Source organism: Saimiri boliviensis, chromosome 8 (assembly GCF_048565385.1).
Source record: "Saimiri boliviensis isolate mSaiBol1 chromosome 8, mSaiBol1.pri, whole genome shotgun sequence".
Taxonomy (NCBI): domain Eukaryota; kingdom Metazoa; phylum Chordata; class Mammalia; order Primates; family Cebidae; genus Saimiri; species Saimiri boliviensis.
The window spans coordinates 34,198,161-34,222,522 of NC_133456.1; positions in this window are offsets into that span (position 1 = coordinate 34,198,161).

The window sequence follows — 24,362 nt, forward strand, 5'->3', positions numbered from 1 at the left end:
CAAGTCCCTTCACCATCCTGATTTTTTTTTTATTTACAAAACAAGGATTTGGATGCTTGTTCCAGGCTTCTCTCGTAGATGCTATAAGTATTAATAAGTCAGGCTTCTCTCATAGATGGTATAAGTATTAATAAGGGTCCACTGTTAGGAAAGAATAGATAAATAGAAGGCTTTGTTATTACTCTCTGCCTCTGTTGTACTTATCTAATTCGTTTCTTACTACTTGTACCTGATTTATCTTGATCGCATGTTCTTTTCATTTTCTTGGTATTCTTCTCATCTGACCATGTGATGTATTATTCAAATACCCAACTCCTTTTATTGCTAATTATATATTAACCAGGTTCTGACTTCATTCTTCTTTGTGTTGAATCCTGGTCCAGGCATGACACTGACAAAGGATCCCTAGAGCTCAGAGGGAATTTTGGCAAATGACGGTTCTCTTTTAGGGCTGTTAGTCTTAATGGAATATTTGATAAGATGGTAATAACCCCTGAGATCCTTTTATAGTAAACCCAGGGGCAATATATATATATATGTATATGTGTGTGCATATATATATATATGAACAGTCTCAATGGCTTTTATTTAAATTTGCAGTGGGGTCAGCTCTTGAAGGCATTTCACAATGGCAGTTTCTTCGAACATGTGAAACACGTATGATTCAAACTTCTTCCTTCCAATTATATGTATTGATACGTAGAGAAAAATTTTCCCCATATTTGTGATTTAGTTGCAGTTCAAAATTCATGTCCTCCGCTCTCATTTAGAAGTATAGAACTACTCACTGAACTCTAGAATAGTCCCTCTACTGGTAAAATATATATTCTCAAACATGTGTCATCTATGTACTCCATTTTAATCTCCCATCTCAAAGAATCTTTGTGCCTCCATTCCAGTATCCAGTGCTTAAGTTGTGAATGTTTCCTTTTGGAAAAAAAGTTTCTTTTCCCTGTCAATTTTACACAGCCTAATGCAATTATTCATCTGTTTCAAATATAAGGTCCAATTAGCAGTGTAAAAGGGCAGGCAATATAAACATTTTGAGGCCAATAATAATGTGTTGGCATTCACTGAGTACTGTTCCAGACACCCTGTAAACTGCCTAACACAGGAGTTCTAATTTAATTCTTACAACAGTCATATAAAGAAGCAACAATTAATACCTTCATTTTGCAGATGTTGTCAGGAAGGTTTAGAGATGCTATGTAATGCTGTTCAAGGTCATACAGCACTAAGTAGCAGAGTGTCTAATAAAAAATAAACCAGAGTAATTTCAAAGCCTGTTCTTTTTAATTATTGTGCTAAATTATTTTGGCAAAGGATTATTAATTCTGGATCTGGACATTGCTACTGTCCAAACAGGAAATACAGGAAATACATTTTCATCTCAATGTCCTTTAATATTCAAAGCTTCACTCTGAGACCTTTATTGGAACCGAATTGTTTCAGATTCCTCTTATGTAACATGTGTGAAGTTAACAGTAACCTGTTTCATTACACTGTCAACCTGAATTAATATGTTTATAATAATGCCATTATTTAACCAAAATAATAACTTCATTTAACATAACGATTTGCACAGGCAGTGTTGTGAGTTACAGCTTTCCTGCTGCTGTTTCCAGAACATTTACCATGTGGCTAATGGGAAATCACCTTCGTGATCCTGCAACACCTGTTAATATGTTGTTTCACCTCTGAAGCCTGATCTCTTTATGTGGAGTTAGGCAGCCATAGTGAGTTAAATAGGGACCAAGCGAATTTTTAATTATTTTAATAACATTGTTACGGTTGTTTTGTTATTAAAAAATTTGCAATGCTGTAATAAGAGATTCATAAAGCACATCCTTCATGATCTTTTTAAAGTGTTTTTGAGGAACCAGAGGATCAGTTTTGAGTATTACATAGATTAGCCAGAATTTTGTGTTTACATTAAGGGATAATTAAGGGATATCTTTTTTTTTTTTTTTTTTTTTTTTTTTTTTTTTTTAACCTCAATTCTCCTCATTTTTGAAGCGAATAAGTTGTAGGGAGGAAGTAGAAAAATTATGAATCTCCTAACTCTATCCCTTTATCTTTCATGCTTGGTCAGTACAATAAGTAGCATTCATATCTTTAAAAGTAAGACAATTGACTGCTGTCTTTAAGTATCTCTCAGGAGACCACATTTGTAGGGAAAGTGTTGGAGATCACATCCAAGTATAAATCATGAAGAGTTAGAAAATATCCTCCCCACAATTGAGGTGAACTAGCTTAACTTGGTCAACTTAATTGATAAAGTTGGCTAGTATAGCAGAGATTGTTAGTCGTCCACTAACTCATGGTCTCCTTCCTTCCTAGGGACGGAAGTGTAGCTAGGGACATGGCTACTCATTTGGAGGCCATTTCCCATCCTTCCTTTAAGGGATTAAGTACTCGCTAATGAAAAAGGAATACAAGTGTTCAGTTGCATTTCTTAATCTGGCCCTGGAGACACTGGTCTTCTGCTCTTCCCTGTTAACTTTATTTTCATCTCAAAAGCAGCAACATGGATATGCCCACAGCTAGTGTCACCTAGGCACAGGAGGATAGGTAGCTAAGGGCAAAGTAACATGATGGAGGAAACTTGACTTCTTGAACGATTGCATGGAGCAAAGCAGACACAAACCTGAACCACTTATCTCAGGATTATTGTATGAGCAATTAACAAATGTGTTTTATTTCTAAACTACTGTTTGGTGGTCCCCTGATCCCTTCTTATTTTTTAAGCTATTTTTAATGACAACTTTTATTTTTGGTTCAAGGATACATGTGTAGGTTTGTTATATAGGTAAATGCATGTCACTGGGGTTTCATGTAGAGGTTTTTCCATCACCCAGGTAATGAGTATAGTATCCAAAAGGTATTTTTTCTGATACTTTCCATCCTCCAACTCTCTACCCTCAAATAGGCCCCACTATCTATTATTCCCTTCTTTGTGTCCATATGTTCTTCTTGTTCAGCTCTCACTTATGAGTGAGAACATGTAATACTTGGTTTTCTGTTCCTGCCTTAGTTTGCTTAGAATAATGGTCTCCACCTCTCTCCATATAACTGCAAAGGACATGATCTCATTCTTTTTCTGGGCTGCACAGTATTCCATGATGTATCCATGCCACTGGATTTACTTTATGCACTCTACCTTTGATGGGTATTTAGGCTAATTCCATGTCTTTGTTGTTTTGAATAGTGCTGCAATGAACATAATGCATGCATGTGTCTTTATTGTAAAATGACATCTATTCCTTTAGTTAAATACCCAATAATGGGATTGCTGGGTTGAATAGTAATTCTGTTTCAAGTGCTTTGAGGAATCTTCGCACTTTCTGAACGAAGTTATATTCTCACCAGTAGGGTAAGTGTTCACTTTTTCTGCAACCTTGCCAGCATCTCTTATTTTGTGACTTTTTAATAATGACTATACTGACTGATGTGAAATGGTATCTCACTGTGGTTTTGATTTGCATTTCTCTAATGATCAATGATACTGAGCTTTTGTAAATATAATTGCTGACTGTGTGTATGCCTTTTTTTTTTTTTTTTTTTTTTTTTTGGAAAAAGACCTGTTCATGCCCCTTGCCCACTTTTAAATGGAGTTGTTTGCTTTTTGCATGTAAAGTTGTTGGTTCCTTATAAATTCTGTATATTAGACCTTTGCTCAATGCATAGTTGGCACAAATTCTCTCCCATTCTCCAGTTGGTCTGTTTACTCTTTTGATAGCTTCTACACAGCAAAGGAAACTCTTTATTTATGTCCCATTTGTCAATTTTTGTTTTTGTTGCAATTGTTTTTTGCATCTTTGTCATGAAATCTACATTGCCAGGTTCTACATTACCTTCTAGAATTTTTATAGTTTTTTAGACTTTGGCTTTAAGTCCTTAATTCATCTTGAGTTGATTTTTGTGTGTGGTGTAAGGATGGGTCCAGTTTTGATCTTCTGCATATGACCAGCCAGTTATTCTAGCATCATTAATGAATAGAGTTTTTTCCCTGTTGCTCCTTTTGTCAGCTTTGTCAAAGATGAGATACTAGCAGTTGTAAAGCATTATTTCTGGTCTCTTTATTCTGTTCCATTGGTCTATGTGTATGTTGTTGTACAAACACCTTGCTCTTTGGGTTACTGTCACCTTGTAATACAGTTTCAAGTTGAGTAATGTGATGTCTTTAGCTTTGTTTTTTTGTTTTGTTTTGCTTAGGATTGCCTTCCATGCCCCACTTTTAACAGCAACTTAGCCTTCACTTTAACTAATAGGATAAGTTTGGCAAAAATAGCCCAAGCAATTTAGTAAAATGAATCAAATCTAATAATTGGTCACAGCCCAAGATCTTGTGGGAGACAAATATATACACTTAAAGAATTTAGTTTGGGCATAAAAGCCACCTGAAAATACCAAGAGAATATTTGAGGAAATAGGATAAAAGATGATGTTTATCTAATTTCAAATATTCCATTACCTGCTTTCAAAGAGTGAAACATTGGTTTATTTTTCAGAAAATACAATTAGCAATAATTAAATCTATTTTCTGTTACAGAGATGTACAAAACTAATTTTCTGCGTGAACCGTAACCTACACTGGCTAAACAAGAACATATTTAGCATGACTGCCTTTGCTATTATGAAGCTCAACACAGTTATTTAAATAACATTCAATGAGCAATTACTGTAAGTTATTAGTGCTTTTAATTCCTGAAGTTACCTGTTTTACATTCAAAGAAATGAGTTTGCCAGGTTTGACACAGCCCAAATAACTATGGTAAACCAAAACATCAGTGTAGGACTCAGATATCAAAGACTCCAATTACTGTTGATTTTTTTTTATGAAGTAGAATATGAAGACCTTTTATCTACTATGCCCATCCTGACTGCTGATAAGTGTTAGTAGAAAACATGTATAAGCATGTTGGAATGATTTGTTAAAGCAGAACAAAACTACATAGGGAGCATACATTTAAAAAAAGAGAAAGAGGTTATTTAACATTTTATGCTTCCTTTATTTTATGTTTCCTTAAGTCAAAAAAGGCAGTGACTCTAGACTGTAGATTTATTTTTTCTTTTTCTTTTTTTTTTTTTTGCTGATTATTGATTGCCTGAATCAAAAATGTCAATAGTCCATTGGTATGTAGAAAAGAGAAAAACATTTCAAAAGTCACTGCATATCATCAGGTTGGAAAGGGTGGAAATCTCAGCATAGGGATCTTTTCTAGACCCTTTCCACAAATGCTGTTCTAAGCTTAAATGGGTAAATTGAATATATCAAACGATATATGAGCATAACTCAGAGGAAACAGTGAAGCAAAGAATTCGACAAATACTAAATGAATTGAGCAGTGTGAGCAGCAGTTAAAATTATTAAGACCCTTAATGGAATGTAGTAAAGTCATTAACTCACTGGAGCCTGATGTGTAGGTGCTAGATTCTGTATTAAGAAATTTTTTTAAAGATGATCGATCGGAAATACTTTGGATAAGTAAAAACTGTGTAATATTTTGGTTTAAATTCTCCATCAGCCAATTTTAGATCAACTTTCATGAATAGTTAGCACTCTGTATAAGATTTTATTTTCCCAAAAGTGAATTTAATCAAAGGTCAAGGCAGTTACTCTAAATCAGCCTTAGATTTCTGAAATTCTAAAAATAGATACTACTACATAATTATAATCTCAGTATGTAGGACTCCATGTTGAGGCAGTTATCTAGAGTAAGAGTCCATCACAATTTTCTAAAAAAGCAGAGATTACCAAAGAAGAGTCTAGATATCTCCAGAAACATATTTGAGAAAATTCAGTGCTCCTCCACCTTGGCAAACAGAAAAATGGACTATGCTATTTGGTAAGCATTTTTATTTACATATGATAGAATCCAGTCTACCCTTTTTAAGCATAAAAGAATTTATTAAAAGATAAAGCTAATTTAGACTCACTAGGAACCCTTATGAAACAAATTCCAGGCCAAATTCCGAAAACTCTTAAAACGACACCAGCGATCTAGGCAACCAGGTAAGCTGGTATCTTGGCCATAGTCTAGATTCTATAAAGCTACTGAATCAGAAAGCCAACAACCCAATTTAGAAAGCTGGTAACACCACTGTCAGTTCCAGAACTGTCTTCATTCTACTTTGTTCAAGTTGTAGCAATGTCAGGAAGCTGTCACTGAAATTACAGGCTCCAAACTCTACTTTGTTTGCCAGAATCCTTACTAAAACTACAGATACTCTGTGCCTACTGTTTCCTAGTTCCCAATTAAAATTGCACAAGTATTCTTATGATTGTTGATAGAAGTAAGAAGAACACTAGCCAAAAAGAAGCCCAGAAAATGGAGCTTTTATTTTTTTCTTAGTGCTTTGTTTTTTTATCTGCCAGGATCACTTAGGAGTAGACATTTAGCAAGCTATTAATTGCATATGCTGTAAAGCTTTAGGGCAGGGGCTTTAGCATGTATATCTCTGTTTTATTGTTCATGTTTCTCAGTGGGCTCTATCATAGAAGTGGCAGGTTCATCCTGGAAGAATGTGGAAGAAGGTTTGAGAGGAGGATGTTCTCATACAGGATGCTCAGGAAAATGGTTCTTGAAGATACCTGCTCAGAATTTAATACTAGAGTACATGTTTTGTCCTTCTATTGTCTAGGTGATGTTAAAAACCACTGTCCTACAATCAGCTTACTGAGCCTCAGCAAAGACTGAGATAACCACTTCAAATTCCTAGAAAGCATATATTTTTGAAAAAAATTGCACAGAAAATGATATGAATTAGGACTATGAGTACCCTTGCATATTTTTTACTCAATGAATTCAGTTAGTATTTCTGGAATTTCTATTAGTTGTCAGGCACTGTAGAAACATTGGAGAAAAAGACATCATGCCTTCTATAAAAGATCAAAACCTTAATTGGATAGAGTCCAATTATAGAAATTCATTATAAAATGGAAACAGGATAAAGAATACTCTCTTCTGAATTCTGGTAGAACTACCAATATCCTTTAACTACAAAGGATCTTCTTTACATCCTTTACTGATGTAAAGAAGATCCCCTGTACTCCTAGACAGACTGAAGGATTTTTCACTACCGCTAGTCTCCACATTATGATTTAAGGGATTGTAAACTCAGCCATGAATCCATCGGAAAGATGCAAATTCATGTTTTTGAATATATGGTGCCACTCTACAGCATCTCATACTTAATAGAATGTCAGTCTCCCACAGCCATTCGAAGATTCCATTCTTAGTGTCTAAATGGGAAAACATGACATAATGGATGTGTCTATATTGTCTCTTTACTCTTCTGTAGTGTTGTAAGGTAATACTATTTGGCTCCAATTACTTGCAAGAAAGTTGATAAATTTTACTCAGTGAAACATGGTGAATTGTCATGATTTGTCAAATAATGCTTAAGGAATTTCATGTTCTTAATCACACCTATCAACTTTTCTCAACACCTAACAAACTCATTTTTTTCATGCATTGTGATCTTAACATGTTGTCGTTAGTGTTCTGGTATGTTGCTTGCACATAGTACTTCAGTAAAAATACATTGAAGTAAAACTTTGAAAACAATTAATTCTTTCTACTGAGTGCCGTACAGCAATTGGCTTGACCTTGAGGCAGTTGGGTGGCAGATTCAGGAGTGACTATTGCCCCTATGGCCTTTAATAAAATCAATATGAAGACTTTTTCTGGCAGTCAGCACCTATGTTTGCCTTATATGTAATCTTTCCTGTGACTATCCATGAGAGCAGTGCTCCATTTGTGTTTCTTTGACCACAGACATGGCTGTCTGAATAGCCATTTGACTGCATTGTGACTATAATTATTTCTTTTTGATTAAACTAATTTTGTTTGCAGCCTTTTCCTTTCTCTTGCTCTGAAAAAAATCCCTTAGATGGTGTTTAACAAGAATGCATGTAAAAAGAAACAAATTGTTTCCGAGGAGTGCTATTTACCTTTTTTATATTCTGCTTTGTTAGTGAGGCAGAGGTTTCATTAGCAAAGAACAAATGAATTACAAAGACACCTAATCCTATACACATGCACACACACACACACACACACACGGGTGATAGAGAAGGCAACTAAACCATTTTCTCATGAGCTTATTATTGCATCATTATTTGAATAAATTATGTCCTGTGTAATTGGTGATCCAATCACATAATAGCATACTGTACTTGTACTTGTGATGATATGGAACAAAATTTGTATGTCACAAATGTGGTGAGATTGAGCCCAACAGTCTTTATTAGCTCAGAAAGCCCATATATTGCCATCAGAGGAATATCTTAAACTTGGAATAGTAGATAGGTGCAAATAAAGCTTGGATTATGAAGACTGACTTCTGTAAAAGCTCCAAGACAAAGACAAACTTGGAATTATGAATGTGATAACTAGGCTCTTTGAACAAGACCATTAATTATCTATTCCACATAGAAATGCATACCTGCCAATCAGTGCTGAACTGAATTTCCATAGAACATTAAAGAAGAAATGTAGCATATCCCAAACATCTTAGCTGAAAGAGGAGGTAAAATGTAATATTGCAGAACTGAAGAAGAATGTACAAAATTTCTTAAGTTACGTGGTCTGGAGAGGCCCTCACTAGGACCCATTTTAATCTGTGAGTATAAGATCCTGAGTTATCCTTGCACTAATTCTCAAAAACCTTTGAAGGATTTATCCCAAGAAATACAGAGAGAAATAATTTAAAATCTACCAAATAATTTCTTAGAGATTCAATAAGCTGGTGCACAGAAGGGAAGAGATGATCAAATCAAAATTATTGACTCCTAGCCATGGCAATTCCTAATGGAAGTTACCATGAAGAAAATATTGGTTCATTATAAGGAAAAAATAGACACACACAAAAAAACACTCTTTGACAGTGGGATGGGTTTTCTTATGAACTGGTGATATCCTTATCACTATAGGGATAAAGCAAAGACCAGATGAGTGTTAAATGTCAGACCATTGATTTATTCAGTCATGCATTTATTTAACAAATATTTATTGGGCTCCTACTTACGTGTCAGGGGATGTTGATTGACCTAGAAACATCAAAGATACATTCAACTTAAAAATTTTATAAAAGTTCTGAGTTCAGGGCAAGAATTGCAAATGCAGGAATTAATCAATAATGGCTGAGGCAATTCTAAATGTACGTCTTAAATACCTTAATATCTATACTTTTACAACTCAGAATTTTCCTCCTATCTATGTATTGGTGTAAAATTACACGATGCCTACAATCTCCTCACTTGTGGCTTTCTCTTCACCTTTACCTTAGTGTTTAGTAGTTACAATTCTAGACAAATTGAGTCAGGAACATTTCTTTGGTATTCTTGTTTGCATGGGAAGTTGCCAGTCCTGATATGACCTGCCTCTCCATCAGGATTATAAAGGTGACGGATAGTCAATTTCAGGGATTCATGATCCATTTTACCACAGTACTTCACCTTGCAGCTAAGTAATACAACTGTGATAAAATCAGCCATAATCACTGCATCTTACTCAGCCCTGCTTCGACCATAAATACTAGTTTCATAACAAAAAAGCAAATGTAACAAGCAAGGAGATAGAAGAATGATGAAGTCCAATATGAAAGTTTATAATGACTGATGGGAGAATGTGTTTATGGTTTTTACCCTATTCATTTTTCTGTAGACAGAATAAACATATATCACTCAATCAAGAAGTTTGCTTGCAGTTAATTTGTCAAAATTAAAACATTTAGTTAAATACTTACCTTTATTCAGAACTATTCAACTATACATTATGGGACAGACAGTTAAACAAATCCCAGGCGCAAAGATCTGATAATTTAATACACACATACGCATATGCACACGTATCAGCCTCTTTGCGGGGACAAGTACACAGGCAATGACATAAATATGGAGAGAAGGGAACAGAATGTTAAAGAAGTCTTAGAGCCAAAAGGTATTATTTCACTTAGTGAGTGTTGAGCCACACGTTGTTACAAGTGGAAAGGGAAAAGCAGTGATGGAAGCAAATAGTCAGGTATGGGGTAATTGTCAGATACCCCAGTTGATATTTTAGATGCCTTCCAGAAATGCTAACAGCTGAGTACAATACTTGAAATAAATTAGAAAATCAGCCATGCAGATGTTTCAGAAGCAAAATAGCAAGTTCAAAAAAACGTAGGCATATTCCTGGTGCTCGTGAAGATCCATGAGCAGACTGGTGTGGCCATTGCAGCTGGAACAATAGAAGGATGAGACCAGAGAGGAGAAAGGCCCCAGGAGGTATTCCTAAAGACTTCAGTTTTTCCATTCAGTGAGATGGTTAATACGGTTTGGGTCTGCGTTCCCACCCAAATCTCATCTCCAGTGGTATTCCCTAGGTGTCAAAGGAGGGACTTAGTGGGAGGTGATTAGATCATGGGGGCAGTTTTCTCCATGTTGTTCTCATGATAGTGAGTTCTCATAATATTGCATGGTTTTATAAGGGGCTCTTTCCCCTTCACTTTCTCTTCTCTTCTCTCTTTTTTTTTTTTTTTTTTTTTTTTTTTTGAGACAGAGTTTCACTCTTGTTACCCAGGCTGGAGTGCAATGGCGTGATCTCGGCTCACCACAACCTCCGCCTCCTGGGTTCAGGCAATTCTCCTGCCTCAGCCTCCTGAGTAGCTGGGATTACAGGCACGCGCCACCATGCCCAGCTAATTTTTTGTGTTTTTAGTAGAGATGGGGTTTCACCATGTTGACCGGGATGGTCTCGATCTCTTGACCTCGTGATCCACCCGCCTTGGCCTCCCAAAGTGCTGGGATTACAGGCTTGAGCCACCGCGCCCGGCCTCTCTCTTCTCTTCTCTTGTCACCATGTAAAGAAGGTCCTTACTTCCCCTTTGCCATCTGCCATAATTATAAGTTTCCTGAGGCCTTCCCAGCCATTCGGAACTATGAGTCAATTAAACCTCTTTCCTTTATAAGTTACCCAGTCTGGAGTATTTCTTTCTATCAGTGTGAAAACAGACTAATACAATGGTGCACCATTGGAGCCTTTAAGCAAAAAAGTGATAAGATCTGACCTATATGTTTAAATAATCACTCTGATTGAAATAAGCAGAATACAGAGTAAAAGGCAAGAGAAGAGTCAGAAGCTCAGAAAGGAGACTAATGAAATATTCTGGGGCAGATGAAGACTCAAACCCAGGGTGGCAGGTGTGGTGGTAGCGAGAAGTGATGAGATTGTAGAGATCTTTCAAGATAGATCAAACAGGATCTCTTAGCAGAATGAAAGTGAAGTAGGAGAGAAGTCCACGAAGGTAGATAAGTTTGATCTCAGCAATAAGGATGAATTTGCTGCCAACTTGGATGGGAAGAATGAGACTAGAAAATTTGAAGAAGACCAGCAGCTGAATTTGAGAAATGTTAAGCTGCAGATGCTTATTCGGGATCAGAGTAGATAGATCAAATAAAAAATTGTATATAGGAGATAGGATTCCAGGGAAAAGGTCAAGACTAAAGATGTACATTTCCCAAGTCATCAACACATTAAAGCCATGAAACTGGGTGAGCTTACCCAGTTAGATAGAAAAAACGTTTTCCTATGGCTGAGGCCTGAGCCCTCTAACTCCAGAGATTCTCTCCTGAAATTTGTGATTACTAGTTTTGTATCTCACCTCTGCAAGTCCCTAGCCTATTTAGTTATGAATTTGTTCTTTCCTTAGATGAGCTGTAAGCATATTAGTAAAAAAAAAAATGGGGGTGGCACAGATATTTTAGATGTGGTAACATTAGTAACACTAGCAACATCAGAGGAAAGAATTGTTATTTTGTTAAGTATCTACTAGGTGTCTGTCATTGTGTTGAGAATTCCATGTATATTTGTTTCCTTAACTGTCTCAGTTCTGTGGGTGTGGAATTATCCCCATAATTGTTATGATCCCCATTCTGCCAGTGTGGAAACAGATTTTGAAAGTTGAAGACTTCTTTAGGCTCATACAATGAACGAGGTTTTCCTGATTCAAAGCTAGACCTTATAATCTATTGTAAATATACTCTGATAATGTACCTTTCCATGAGAATCTAGCAATTCTTTCCTGTTTTTGTTAAGAATATTTATTTCTGCACTTTCGTTCCCTTAACTGTATCCCTGCAGAACTATAAAAGACATTGAGATTTCATGTTATGTGTGCTTAAGTGGAGGGGGGAAGACATTTTAACATGGCAAAACTGGATTTAGATCAACTTACTAGCTGAGTGATTGGGAAGATTGTCTTAGCTTCAAATTTTGTGTCTGCAAAAAGGGATTAATAACACCCACCTAGATGGATCATCATCACTGGATGATGTGAGGATTAAATAAGAGCATCTACAGACTACCCTGTATAGTATCTCAAACAAGCTGTATACACAAGAAATGTTGCGTATCAGCATTAGCAAATACCATTGCTGTTGTTATTACTCTCATCATTATTTGAGCAACATATCTCTTACCTCTTTACCATTCTCTCCAAAAACTGTGCCCCACTGGTTGCACTTTATTCCGCTGTCTAAAGTTAGGCTTTCCCTCTTCTTCTGTCTGGGAATCTGCTCCTGTCCCTTTCACCTCAGGCAGTTCCCAGATTTCAGTCCTTATGCAACTCACACTTTTTTCCCATTATGCCCTATGTTATGACATCTTTGATCTTGCAAAGAATTCTAAGTGTGTTATAAATCTTGGTAACAAAACCATGAGGCAGATTGACTTGGTTACAGAACACATTACAGGGAGAACCAAGGTCTTTATCATCATTTTCTCCCATATTGAATGTTTACTGAATTTATATTATGTATTGGGTGCTCAAAAAGCATAACATACACAAGCAACATTATCATTGCCCCCTTTAGAAGCATCTATTTTAAAAATGTGAATCTCCTAAGTCTCCTGTCATTGAACTAGAGTGTCCCTTCCTTTCCACTATACCTAAAATAGCTTCATAAAAAATTTCAATGTGATAAATAATTCTCAGGAAATTTATTTTACTTTGCAAGTATTCCAGTTCATGTTGAATTATTATTAGACAAAATATATGTGACATTAGTGAAACTTCTGCTGAGACTGTGAAATTAGACTTCTGCTGTTGCAATTGACTTCCTCCTTTCAGCACACCCTAGGTGCTGGGTTGCGTTTCACTCTTCTGTTCTTCGTTAAGTTTGAGAGTTAACAATCAACTCCTTTAGGCTTCTCTCCATTCCATTCATTTCCACTATGCCATTTTCATACAGTTTCTTACAGGCTATTTGTTTGGAAATGTATAATTGCCCTCTGCCATCTTCCATGGCATTTCCCTCGGGCTTCCATTTCATGTTCCAGTTTGTTTTATTTAGACTTTTTCTATGAGTTTGTTTCTCTCCAGTATAATTTTCCCACTTGTCTATGTAGTCTCCCATTTGCCTTTTCGCAGTCCTTTGAGTATTCACTGTCAAAATCAGAGTGACTTAATGGGCTTTAAGGATCTCAGTAAAGTACTATAGGTTAACCAAATGTTATTTTCTGTTTTACTGTTTAATCTTGGAGAGGAGCAAGATGAGAGACAGGAAATAAGGGGTAGTGTTTAATAGGCACATCTTCGGGAGAGGAAAATCACAGGATTACTTCTGGATTCAGTAACTTGATAGGAGCAAATACAAAAATCTCCAAATGAGTTATTTTAAAAAGTGAATCAGATTTTCCATTTGACTGATACAGATTTCAGAAAGATTACAAAATTTTTTGTAAATGAACTAAAAGGTGGCTGCTGAACACCAATGTTGTTTACTCATAATTGATTTACAAAAAAGAGATCCAAAACGTTTGCTAAAATAACGAGTTGCAAACCCTCACTATTGATGCAAGAGGAACTTGGTACTAATTGTAAATCTATAATTTAAACCCTGTATATTTCCATAGCTAAAAAAGACAGAAGATGGGCATAATCGGAAAGGTTGTAACTGAAATGTCTCTATACAGATCTTGCCAAAACACAAAATACATGATTGGGCTAGTGAGCTCTGGTGCTCCTAAGTTTAGCAGAAGGATTATGTGTTGAAACAGCACATTGTGCTCCATAAACATGTACAAGTATTATCTGTCAATTATAATAAAAAATAAACAGATAATGATTTTTTAAAAAGAAACAGCCAAATAATAAAGTATACCATTTTTTTTTCAGTTTGGAGAGGCAAATCCTGAGATGGATTGTAAAATAAGCATATGAAATCAATAAGTACATGTTTTTCACAAAGCGTGTACCATGGAGTACTACTTGCATTAGTGGTTAATACCTAATATGTGAATATAAGAATTGAGAACCATTTGGGGTACCACAGAACTTTTTAGAGACTTCAATATTGTCAAATTTATTTTAAATGTACATCAAACATGTGGTATGCTTAGTTTCCCAGACTTATTTGATCAGAGTCCTTTTCTTGTGTGTGAAACAGCTTAAGAATTTTTCTCCTTTGTTAGGGATACCACTTAATGTAGGAAGAGTAAATGTCTAGACTCACTGACACTTGAAACTAATAAAAACTGACAATATAAATAAGTTTAAGCAAGCTTTTATTAAATATTTGTATGATCTATCCATGAAGAAATCTAAACTGCTGAGGTACATTTTAACCTTTTTTGGAAACTTCAAGAAGATCAACTGACCTTTCAAATAATACTCTTGGCAATTCAGGGAAACTAGGAAAGTTAGTTTATTCTGGCTCAGTGTGTAAATATTTATTTTCTTTTGTTTAATTAAGTAAAGTATCTGAAGCTGGACTTCTCAAAATGGAGATTTGGATAAATTCAAGAGTAAACATTGCAAAATTGTTTTCTCTGATAGTATGTAATTTAATAATCTTATTCTTGGTATAAGAGCAAGGTCATATGCATCCTGGAAAAGAACACAAGATTTAAGATAATTTTACAGATAAATAATGTTAGAGAACAGGTAAAGTTCTGGGTGAGTTGTATGTCCAAATTCCTGGAGAAACAGTATATTTCTTTTATGTCGTAAGTAATTTTTGGTGCTAAAATTTGAGATGCATTTGACTACAGTAGGAAAATAACACATGATAATGCTAAAAACAATTTTAATATATTTGAATAAAATGTATAGCAAAACTCATGCTTTTAGTAATGTCCCAAGACATATCTCTGCCTTACTGGTAAGCTTCATGTGTCAAAATTGATGGGGCTGTAGGATCCATGGCCTCTAGTAGAAAACTGCTTTTGCAGTGAACTTGAACTGAACTGCATTGATTCGTGAGATTGCGAAGTCTGTTTTAAATATTAGAAAAAAGAATGAGATGCTTTGCTTGATATTATCATGTCTCCAATGTGAGCTTAATTCAGATTTAATGCAATTACTCTGTGTTGATTAAATCTCAAAGTGTTATTAAAAAACTGAATTATTGTGGTTTACCATTTATATAACAAGTTTGGCCTTCTGCATTGCACCATAAACCTTAATCATAATGTTGGCAATAATCGCTTTGTGGTTATTTAACATAAATAATTACCCTAGCTACTAAAATGAGATGATGCAGCATTATACTGTCCTTACAACTTGTGGGATAGCCTTGCTATTTCTACTTGAGTTACTTAACTCTTAGCATGTGGTTATTTTCTCAGTGTAAACCTAGTGAATACTAAACAGAATAAGGTTGTGGTCTTTGCCATTGAGTCTTTCTCTGCTACATCTTGATGTTAGGAGGCTGTGCCTTTAAAGACTCTTAATCCTCTCTTAAGGCTCTTTCTTTTTCTTGAGATAGTCTCGTTCTTTTTGCCCAGGCTGTAGTACAAGGGCACAATACTGACTGACTGCCACCTCTACCTCCCAAGTTCAAGTGAGTCTCCTGCCTCAGCCTCCCAAGTAGCTGGGCTTACAGGCAGGTGCCACCACACCTGGATAATTTTTACATTTTTATAGAGACGGGGTTCCACCATGTTGGCCAGGCTGGTGTCAAACTCCCAACTTCAAGTGATCCACCTGCCTCAGTCTCCCAAAGTGCTGGGATTACAGGTGTGAGCCACTGTGCCCAGCCAAGGCTCTTTCTTTATCATGGGGTAGGAATAATTGGTATAAATGGACCCTTTTAATAATAAAGAATCAAGAATTGGAAACTAGTTATTTTCTTTATCATGTTGGTATAAATTATATATTTCCCGTGTTTTCACAACAAATTAAGAAAAACAGCCATCAGTATATTTTTTGTTTTCTTTTTGTTTGCTAGTTTGCTCATTTTTTAGATGAGTGCACACTTAGATAACATTTGTAAAGGGATTTTTAAGGAATAGTGCTTTGTGTTAACTGTGGCAAGGAGAGGACAAAAATGAGAATATGGCCCATTGGCCTTAAGAAATTTACCATCTAGCAGGGAAGGTCATAGGAATCAATATTCTTATCTTCTGAAATGACAGTATAAAACTAGAAGGAGTTGTTTGCAGTGGCTCACACCTGTAATCCCAGCACTTTGGGAGGCCAAGGCAGCTGGATCATGAGGTGAGACTTTCAAGACCAGCCTGGCCAACATAGTGAGACCCTGTCTCTACTGAAAATACAAAAACTATCTGGGCATGATGGCATGTGCCTGTAGTCGCACCTACTCAGGAGGCTGAGGCAGGAGAATCACTTGAATGCAGAGGCAGAGGTTGTGGTGAGCCAAGATTGCACCACTGCACTCCAGCCTGGGGGCGAGACACTGTCTAAAGACAAAACAAAAAACTGAAAGGAAACAATCCTTAGTTTTGTTCATTTTATCCTAGGTCATAGTCATACTTCTAACTCTTGATAATATTTTAAGATTCATGTAAAGTTTTATATCTAGCCCTCGACTGTTTTTAATCTGAGATTATATTTTTCACGTGAACTCAAGTCCCTTCACTTGGCTCCCCTTGTCACTTACAAAATAGAGACTTTCCTTTAGGGATGCAGTGACATCCATGATGCTTAGGATTTCTGTTGTTGCTATCGTTATAGGGTGGCGAAAATAAGGCAGAATGTAAATTCTGCTTCTGCTACTCATTTACATGGCTTTAGAAAGTCTGCTCAAATCCATTGTGACCTATTTTCTTACTGTTAAATGTGCATAGCAATGCCTACTGTGTAGAGTTGATGGAAATATTTGAAATAATGCATGTAAGTCACCAAGCACAGTGGCTGGCACATTGTTTTTGCTCAGTAAACAACAGCTGCATTATCCATTATTGATGATGGATGTACTATACAAGCAATCTATGGGTATGAAAATGATTTTTGGACACAAAACAACATGTCAGGATATGTACTTGTTGTCCATTTGTCTTAGAATATCGAATGAGAAATTATCAAAGAATGGCACAGGGGCTACCACCTCACTGTTGTGTACCCACTGAAGGCATTTTCAATCAATCACAGTGAACCCACACATAGCCTTATATTCTTTCTCAAAACAGTGTTCCAGGAAGTTACGACTAATAAATTGCTATTGACATGAAAGATGAATCCTATTTGCCACCTAATAACTGAACAGAGAAGTGAGGCAGATAGAAAACTGTTTGAAAATTAGGAACATCAGATTATAGCAGCATGCAAAATTAATTAAACTTTTTAAATAAAACTAAAAACACTAGGAACAAGGAGAAGGCAGTTGGGTCAGATGCACAAAAAACTGTGATACAGGGATCCCCTCAGGAAATAGTGAAATAGTAAGAGGAACAGCCTAGAGCCCAACACAATAGAACATGACTGTAAGTGGGCAAAGGTTTGACAAGTTTACCAGTATGCAAGTAATTTTCCACTCTGGATATTGTGCAAATGCCAGCCACAGCTAGCTCACTTCAAAGGGCATGGATGTACATAGCAATTTGTCTGTAATGATTTAGCTCTGTTTGGCAATCCATCTCAAAACACAATTTAAAACAAAGTTAAAAAGAGAAATTGATGAACTTTTTTTCAAAGGCAAGTGTTCAGATGGACCTGACATTGATTTAGAGTATGAGTCTGGACTGATTTATCATCTCTAATTTTCAAATTCTAGCATATTGTGCCCCTGGCATGGCTTTCTCAGAGTTGGACAGAGTTAACATGAGATAATCCTCCCACATGGAGCCAGTGGAGATTTATAGCACGTTTTTAGGTTTGATAAAGTCACACTCTTTTCTCCAGAGAGAATTCTTCCTGTCTTAACTATGAACTCATACACAATGAATTGTAAGCCCAAACATATAACCATTTAAAAGATGCTGCAAGAGATCAAAGGAGCAATGTTTTGCAAAAGAATGAAAAGCCCTTGCTGCCATGGCAGTCTCTAAGCCTCTCAGACCCAATCAAATATTTGTTTTCTTATAGCTGATTGGAGATTCAGTTAAAGGTTCATGAGCATGCCAAGTGGAATAGCAAAACACAATACCTCATAGGCTGCTCCAAAGCTCAGTTTTTACTGCGGTATTTGGTGGAGTGCACTACTCACTTTCTTTTGATCTCGTAATAGGATCAGCTGGTGTCATTGCATCACTCTGTACCTGCCTGAGGACTCCAAAGTTTGGGGAACAAAATACATTGAGCTGTCTTGGTCTTATCTGGCCTATCAGATTTAAAGTCTTGTGGTATGAATGGCTATAAAGAGTCAGACCTAGGTTTTGACCTCTGTAAAATGATAATCTTGACAGTTCCACCTAGGGTTAGGTTGATTTGTTTGACTTTGGATGAAATGATACATTTATAATACATCCATTCTTTGCATTGTATGTAGAAAAGGAGTGGTAGGTATAATTTTGATTAAACTTAAAATGTTCTGACTTGTATAGATGCCTAGAATTTTAAAACAAAAAGATTTTATTTCCTCCTGATTTTGATAATTTCTAGCTCAGGCCGAAATGGGGGATAATGAGCTCCACAAGTATTTTAGTTATTTTAATTTGTCTTACAAGTAAGTACTGTATAGTTTATAACTTAGATCACATCTGGAACTTTAAATTTAATTCTGAATTCCGTAATAAAGTTGAGGTAGTGATAATGGTACTGGTTCAAAACAATGTCAGAATTGTGCAGGATCTCATTTATAACAAACATTAAAGAGAATGAAAATATTTAGCTTACAGAAGACTGAGGAAGGATGGATCTTCTAAAATTTTTGAAGTTGTATTACAAAGGAAATATGAATCTTCCTTTACATAGTGGAATTAGTGTCCCTAGGTGACAGTTATTAGGAAACAAATTTCATCTAAGAGATGAGAATATTTGCATAAATTATACTAAGAATAGAGTGATGCATTGCTATCATATGCAGCGTAGTGGAGCTGTTTTCAATTGAAGTTATGAGGTAGACTGCCTCATCACCTATTTGAGATATTCTAAAATGCCACTGTTTTCCAATGACACCTGCCTTAGGATATATAATTACAATAAGTACTCAATAAATGTAAGTAAATTGTCATTCTGTCTTTGACTCAAAAACAGGGTAATGTATGTGTAGGAGGCTTAAACTGAATACTGAATAGGTTGGAGTACATAAAAAACTATCTACTGATGAATTGAAACTAGACAGTTAAAGTTGGGCTAAAGGTACAAGTAGAAATAAAGAGTTAACAAAAAGCCTCTTGGTTGTTTCCAAAGTTGGTGGCTAGTGATGGAGCATTTCTTCCAGTAAGCAGAGTTCCTGCTGGCTGTTAAAGAAGAGTGATTGGGTACAGAACAGTCCAACAGGAAAAGTAATCCCAAAGTTTATTTTTGTGTTCTGGAGAGGTGTGTGTGTGTCTGAAGAGAGTAAAAGCAAATTTTTTATATATTTATTGATTGGTGAGACAGAGTCTCACTCTGTTACCCAGGCTCAAGTGCAGTGACACGATCTTGGCTCACTGCAACCTCCACCTCCCAGAATTAAGCTATTCTCCTGCCTCAGCCTCCTGAGTAGCTGGGACTACAGGTACCCACTACCACATGCCACTAATTTTTGTGTTTTTAGTAGGGACAGGGTTTTGCCATGTTGGCCAGGTTGGTGTGGAACTTCTAACCTCAGATGATCTGCTTGCCTTGGCCTCCAAAAGTTTTGGGATTACAGGCATGTGCTACCCATGCTCAGCTAAAAGCAATTTCTAAAAAAAAAACAAAAAACAAAGACAATAGCCAATGAACATAATTCAAAACTTAGGAGAATCAAGAGTGGAATGGACCAAAAAGATTAAAAAATGAATCTAAAAAATGAGTGTATATATATGAACGGAAAAGTGATAAGCCAAATCTAGTCTGGCTCAAGTGACAGAAGGAAAAATTCAAATTATAAATGGCTTGAGCTGGCTCTTCCAACCCATGGACTTATTTGTGAACAGGCTGTGCTTGGATTCAACAAGTTCACCTTAGGTTTAGTTATCAGTTTTGATCTAGGCAGATTTAGGATGGAAGAGACTTGACTTTGCCCCTCCCCTTTCTCTTTTGGATGGATGATTGACAGCTCAGAAGCAGGCTCCACCAATAGCCCCTCACCCAGGGTCTGTCGTTTCTGGTATTACACCTCTATTAGGAATCTCACCATCCTGATCCCCCATTCTGTCCAGGTAGTGCACTCTTCTGTGTGGCTGCTCTTGACCTGTGCTCCACAAGCAAATATTACCAGACAAATACTGCATAAGCAGATAGTTCATATTTCATATGCTACTATAATAAATTGTCCAAATTCTGTGCTAATGAAATAAGGTTAGATGAGTCTTTAGAATATCACTTTCTCAACCGGGCAATGTGCAATTGGATAGAGATTTTTCATATAAAAATATCCCATCTATTGTTTTCCAAACCAGAGTAGCTGCTCTAATCATGGACATCATGCCCAGTCAAAATGAAGTCTGGGCTAGGCACTGTGGCTCACGTCTGTAATCCCAGCACTTTGGGAAGCCAAGGTCAGAGGATCACTTGAGCCCAGGAGTTCAACACTAGCCTGGAAAGCATAGTGAGATTCCATCACTACAAAAATTTAAAATTGGCTAAGTGTCTTGGCACATTCCTATAGTTAACAGCTACTCAGGAAGCTAAAGTGGGAGGATCCCTCGAGATCAGAAGGTCAAGGCTATAGAGAGCTATGATTGTACTATGGCACTCTAGCCTTTGAGACCCTGTCTCAAAAAAAAAAAAAAAAGTTTGGTAGGCTTGAGAGAGATAGGTGACAGTCTTTGTCACAATTTTATATAATAAATTGCCATGTCTCTTAAATCTAGTTCATCTAGTTTGAATAATATAATCTACCCAAGCATTTGAGTATGAATCTAGTCTTTGCAACAACAGAGAATTATGAAAAGGCCATTAAATATCTAACACTGAGTTTTAAGATGTCGTGTGTCTTGTATATCTGCGAGTATGACTTAATTTTACAATGAGAGAAAAAAATATTGCTTGCATTATTATGTTGAATAAGGTTTATAATAGCAATAATCCCCCATGAAAACAGTTGTTATCATAGTTAATGCCCATTTTGTCAGTGTGTTAACCTTCCCTGGCTGTGCCTCGGGCCATTAAATGGCCAACCATTTGTTAAGCACTCCAGAGCAGGCAATTTCCACGGAATATTGCTGAGCTCATTTGCTAAGTAAAGCACCTGAGATGACAGTGATAAACTCTACACAGTTTCACATACACATGTATATTCCTATACATACTTTTCCCAAGTTTTTTCTTCAGGAAGATCTTGCCCTGTAATTCTTGGACGGTCAGAACAGTTCCAAAGTGCCTCAGTAACTGTTCTGACATCCAGGCTTCCGTAAGTTGGGGCTCTGAGAAACCTGTCCCAGCTGTCTCCTGCCATTGTTTTCCATGTCATAACTGACATCAGTGTTGAAGGTGTTAATTTCAACCCTGACCCTCAAGAATAGATCAGACTTTTAAAATACTCAAAGCATGTAAGAACAAAATAAAAATGATATAACTTGCAAGTAAGGCCAAGACAGGAAAAAAATAAAAGCATATCTTTTAACATCCAGGAAGAGACACATCCTTTTAATAGATACAACATTGCAATAAATCACTTATACTGTTAATTTATTCCGTGCTAGAGGCAGTAAATGTTTTATGTATATAATCTCTTTTAATCCTAACATCTCTACAAGGTTAGTATGATTAGTAGCCCCAACTGGTGGATGAAGAAATGGAATTTGAACTCAGCCTCTTTGACTCCACATCTAAGCTCTTCGCTATCATAATATAGCATATTGACCTAGATTTCAAGACAAAAAAGATGCTTCAAAAGTGACTAGTTCCTATCTCACTTGCTTTACATGTCAATTCTGTACCAGTCTAGACTGGACAATCGTTACTGCTTTTATGGTGGCCACTGATATTTGTTAAGCTCACCTATTTATCATTGTCCAGGGAGGCTGTGTTAAATAAATATTGCTCAAGTATGAGCTGCTTTTAAAAGTCATAGCAAAGCAGAGTTCCACAATGTAAATACTGATCAAGGGCATTATAATGGATTTTGAAAGTTTGCTTATTATTTTACATTAGAGATAAATTTATGCTATGTTAGTATAAACCCTTGTCTGGACTGGAATGATGAATATCTAATTTTAGGCAGGGTTGACGTCACTAGTTAAAGGTAGCTGCAACTGTGCTCAACTGCTTTCCTTCAGGGAAGAGCTATGCTAACCCAATCTCATTTCAGCTTTTCAGGGAAAAAAAGTATACAAGTATATTACATAGGTTTTGACATAATTAGTCATTTCATTAGTGAAATAATTGGACCTCCTTAATAAATGGTGGGACTTTTTCCTTAAAGCTTAGTTTGAAGAATCAAATGGGCGGAACAGTAGGAGGCACAAAAATTGGTTCAGAAGAGAGAAAAAATTTTAATGAGAGAGAGAGCTTTTCTCATTAAGCTTCTAATTTGGTAAGTCTATATTCTATTTTTAATTTTTACTTCCCATCATCATTTTACCGTAGTTAACAATGTCAACTGCTAATATTAGATGAGTACCATACATAATATATGCAAGATGATGCCAAGGGGCGAGCTGGAGAACCACTGATTGTTGGCCATGATGATGGTTACTTCTTGAGTTCTTGTGCAGACAGAGAAGCGTGAGAGCAAATTCTGTAAATTTAGAGATAATCTTAGATGCTCCATTAGCTATTGCCTTCAACTGTCTCAGGGTCCCAATATTTTCAGACTATGAGAGTCCGATTAGAATTTAAAAACCATGAAAGTACTGTCCTTGATTTTCCCCAAACACCTAAAATAGCCACATGAACTAATTTGAAATTAGGGGCAGATCTCAAACTCACTGTTGCCTACGCACTTGAAATCCAATAATATTCAGGTGGAAGAAGTGAAAACTGATTCACTAGCATATGCTTTTCAACTGCCTCTATAAATGGCTCTTTTTATAATCACTTTGTTGTCCTGGGTCTTTCTCACTTGGTGTTCTGGCAGAAAATCATAGAAATTTCAGTATTGCTTAAATTAAGTAGACTTTCCCTCTTCCACATTCTATAGAATTAAAAGGTGTTAAAAAAAAATGAAGTTATAAACAATTGCCCAGTATATGGATAAATAAAACTGGGACATAGACTTCCTAGAAACTTAGTAACATAAACATATAGAATGGCCTTCTAGACAAGTATGATGCTATAAATTGTTGTTCATTCATGCTAACTTCTGGTTAATATTGTTATGATCAGTTGTAAGGTGTCCAAATAATGTGATGTAATATTAAGGTATAAAAGCTTGCAAATAATTTTTCATAAATTTGAATAGATTCAAGATAACTCCTGTAATAATGCCATTCTCACTTCTTTGTTCTGATTCATTTTCTTGAGTGGGAAAATGATAGAAAGGCAACTAGTCCAAAAATGCATAGAATTGATAGTATATTCTTCAAAATGTGTTCCATTTGATGCCATGCCGTCTGTCCAGCCACACTGAAAATTGTGAACAACATTTGCTTTAAGGAGGACCCACGGAGACAGGAGCTGTGATAGAGTGTGAGGACCAAATGGAACCTTTAACACAATGGACAGACGTAGCTGGGGTTAGGACTTGGAGAGGGAGGAGGTGAGGAGTAAGATTCTCCTCTTTGTCCCTCTCTTGCTTCTCTTTAATAGCTTCTCTAGGATGTTAATTTTGGATGAAATTTCCTTGTTGGGGTAGTGAAAATATGAGGTGTGTATTAGTCCGTTTTCATGCTGTTGATAAAGACATACCTCAGATTGTGTAATTTATAAAGAAAGAGGTTTAATGGACTTACAGTTCCACTTGGCTGGGGAAGCCTCACAATCATGACAATGTGAAAGGCACATCTTACAGAACCAAGTGAACAGGGAAATCCCTTGTAAAACCATCAGATCTTGTGAAACTTAATCACTACCATGAGAACAGTATAGGGGAAACCAGCTCACCCCTTGGCATCATCTTGCAT